Source organism: Poecilia reticulata, chromosome 21, assembly GCF_904066995.2.
Source record: "Poecilia reticulata chromosome 21, P_reticulata-male-v2, whole genome shotgun sequence".
NCBI classification, from domain to species: Eukaryota; Metazoa; Chordata; class Actinopteri; order Cyprinodontiformes; family Poeciliidae; genus Poecilia; species Poecilia reticulata.
In genome coordinates this window covers 9,104,856-9,109,137 of record NC_088850.1, presented here as the reverse complement: position 1 = coordinate 9,109,137, position 4,282 = coordinate 9,104,856, and positions in this window count along the sequence as shown.

Here is a 4,282-nt window from a genome sequence, read left to right as displayed (position 1 = left end):
GAAAAATAAATACAGCAGACCATCTGGCAGGAAAGAGTTCTTAGCTAATTTCCAACCCTTTGGCTGCCTTTTTGCCTTTTCCTTCCTCCACCCAATGTTCTTACGGATGAGTTTCTGCAACCCTTTTTTAACGGCACAATGTAAACCACCTGATTTACATATCATTTAAAAATGAATTCAGCAAACACTTATCTATAAGAACAGTGCTTATGTATACTGAGAGCGATATCTTGAGGACTTAAAAATGTGGTTCTGATAAAAGGATGTAGGCAGTTAACTTCTCACCACCTGGAAATAACAATGTTGTCTTGATTTGGTGGTAGTTAACTCTAAAGCAGATCCAACAGCAAAGCGTATTCTGAATGTATTGAAGCAACTTTAATCTTAAGAAACTGCACAGCAGTTTAAGCAAACTAGTTTGTGCGCCTTTAAATTGTTATGTTGCAACAGAGAAGTCACTGATTATTTTCACAGGAATGCAAAGTTGGAGGAAGTGCACCACCTCTTATCTTCCTCTGTGACACGTGCAATAAAACTGAAGAGGTAAAGCATTTTTTTGTCTCTGTAACAGAAAGAAAAGTAAAGTGAAGTAAAAGTACAAATTATAACAGTGTTTGAAGTAAATGCTATTTTATTTATTTTTTACTGCCTCGCTTTTCTACCCGGTCGTTGGACTGAATGACAAAACTTTGGTGTTCCGTAAAGCCAAAAACTTAATGTTTTTGTGGTTTTAAATCTCTGCACCTTTGTACTAGGTATTTGCTTTCATCAGAAATCCTTTATGTGTTTCATTTTCAAAACATAAATATTCCTCGTGACCTACTCCTCCTTAATGAGTGTAAATAATCATTACCTTCTCTATAAACAACTACCAATGCAAACATAGCACAGTTTCCATGTTCAACTAATCTGAATTTATAGTAAATAGTTATCTGCTATATGTAAAGTATCAAGTAAGGGTTTAATTTGTCTCAGTTGTCAGAGCAGAGTTTTGGGAATGGTGCTACATCTGAGTTAACGGACTCTGGTTGCTAGTGTGAGCGATATACGGCTTCTATTTCCCAAAGGAAATTTAGAAAATCTAATATGAAGCACCATTTCTATAACCTTTTATCAGATCCTCACTTAGTAAAATTCTGTATCATCCCTTTCAGGTTGATCAGAATAAACAGCTCAGTTATTAATCAGTTAGCAAAGTCATCATCAACAGGAGTTGTTTCATTGAACTGTTGGGAATAAACCGGAATTTGAGATGTGTTGTAATGAATGCAATAAAGAAGAGTAATTTTTTCAGCTTAGTAAGTAACTGTTTGATTTCTGTATTTTGCATTTGTTTTACTCAGTCTCAATCTTTCTTGGAAAAAAAAATTAAATAATTAACAAGGATGCTTGTCCTAAGAAATTGCGTTATTAAGAACAAACCAAACAATTCTTTGTTAGTATTGGTAGCATTTGTAAAGAGCTTTCACTGGTTCGTGCTGTGTGTCAATATATCCTGTGTCGATGAGTGAGATGTACTCGCAGGCAGGAAGGACAGCAGCCTGTTCTGCTTATGAAAGGCAAATGATAACAGGAACAGATGATTTGCATGAACAGAGAACATAAGTGGTAAAATAAATGAGGATCCGGATGAGCTCATCGTCATTGCATATTATTTTGCTGCACCACACCATTTAGATTACAAGATGGTTACTCAAATGGGTGTTAATGAGTTTAATTTATTACGCATATGGTTTTAAATTGCCCAATATTGTTACCGTATAACTTTTGCTAGTTTAATTTCAATCCGTTTGAATTAGAAAACAATATTATTCATGTTATATTTTCACAAGTCTAGGAGATGGGAGAAATGTTTGTATATAACCTCTGGCTCAGTGTAAGCACCTATCAGAGGGCTTTTTATTTGCTTACGTCAAAAATTAGGGGATCAGACTGAGTTTTGGTTTCTTCTTCTTTCTTCTAAAATAACCTTTGAGGGAACATACCCTTTCTGCACGCTTACTGTTGGGTGCTCCACTTAATGTTTGCATAATCCATATCCTGAATAAGAACAGCATGACTAACATTTATTCTTCCTCTGATAGTTTTAAAAATCATATTACGCTGCGAGAACACTGCTTAGAGGCAAAGCACAAAGACAGTTTAGAGCAATTAATTTAAACCCATGGTGTCCCCCAGTTAATATTTAGGACAATTGAGTTCATAAAAAAACATAACAGATAGACTTTGAAATATAGTTTTGGTTTGTTGAAGATGCTTGCTTTTTAATAGCTTCATAGTGGGCTTTTGCAATTAGTGCAAAAATAAAGTATAACTAGCTTTTACTGTATGGTTAATTACATTTTTCAGGATAGCATAATGTGATGTCAGAGTTCTTAGTGTTAGAGTAGGTATGCCACTTTTCTGCACATATCTGATATCACCAGACATGACAGCATGCCACTGACCTTTAGTCCAGTCTGAGACATTGGCATTAAAAGTATCCTATAACTTCAAAATGTCAATATTGAAACTCTTTGAGTGGGTACAATGAGCTGTGAAATAAATCTAAATCTCTCTATCCAGATGAACAGATGTTACCATTTAGATCTACGCAAAAAAAAAAAAAAAATTAAAGCTACTTCCATTTGCTTCCCATGGCTGTGTGTCTCACAGTCATGAAACGTGACACAAAGCAGGGAGGCCTGAACCCTGATGACCTAATCGTCACCGTATCTTATATCAGGCTTTACCACCCAAGCACCCAAAACATTAAACTGTACGTTTATTTTACTTCATGAGTCATATCAAACATTCACACCCACAAAACGTTTCTCCCATTTCACAGTACCGTGTGTGAGTAACGACCCTGCAATAATCCCACTGCTTGTTTTAACATGCAGCAAAGAAACGCATGAAACAGAACATTGTCGGTGGGGGTTGGGACTGGGGCATGATATACGCAGGTGAAACAGTCCCTGCTACATTGGCACCCGTCTGAATAATTCATAGAGTCAATCAATGATTAAAGGTTTGCTGGGTGTCACACCTCATACCACGGAGCAGGTGGCTCTGGGCGGCGAGGGAACTGTATCAAAGCTGTGTTAAATGCTCCCTAGAGATGAAACGAGGATCTCAATCAGAAGATTTAACTGAAATATTAAGTTTTTTTTATTTTTTATCATGGCATCATCACATCCTGTAAACACAACACTTTTGTTGCTGGTAGCAGCCAGAGTACCGTGACTCTTCACAGCGAAAATGTGGCTTATTAACTGTTGCTGCTAATGGATCTTACTGGAAGCACCAGTTCTGGTGAAAGACAGGATGCATCAGCGGATCCAAAGAAGGAAAGGGAAATGTTTTCACTGGAAAAGTGCTTCACGGAATGAGATCATTATCAGTGGATAGCAACAAAAAAAATACCATAAATGTTCTATGAAAGAGTTTTAAATTAAAACAGCAGGTTCTGTGAAATTAACTGTGTAACTGAAATACTTCACTATAAAAGGCTTTAGCATGTACTTTTTACATCCTATTTACTTGTTTTATTTTTGTTGTATTATTATGGTAAATTTTGTTTTGAACTATTTATCATTTATGCTTTTATTCCTTCAACTGCTAAGTACATTTAGTCACATTTGTGTTTAAAAAAGGGTTTTGTAAATAAACTTGCTGTGTATATTAAACTTCAAAAATAATTACTACTCATAAAAATAAAAGATTTGCCAGGTTATGTTAAGCCGAAATAAGGTAAAAGATCGATTTATAATGCATTACCTTTATTGTGACACTCTACTGTTACTTTTAAGAGTAAAAGCAATTATTATTAGTAGTAATAATAATAATAATAATAATAATAATAATAATAATAATAATAATAATAATAATAATAATAATAATACTAATAATAATAATAATAATAATAAAGTTTTTAAACTTTAGTTTGGACAGTAGGTAAAAATTCAATAGATTGATTGACATTAGCATTGGACAGAAAAGGAAGGTATGCTGTTAGGAAAGGGGACAATAGTGAGAATTCATGAACAACACAATGGATTTTTTATGTTGAGTTGTTTCTGAGCTGCACTCTGCTCGTTTCGCCATTGCAGGTTCCACAAATGTGGAGTGTTTGTTTCCTTTTGTCCTTATGAACTTGCCCCTCTGCCTGCCAAACTAGGAACAAACTAACACAACAGTTAAAAATACCACAAAATATCAAAAGTTTGTGAGGAACCTCTAAATGTATATGAGGAACTTTTCAGAAGCAGCCAGTAATTCTGGCAACTCTGGATGGGCTGCA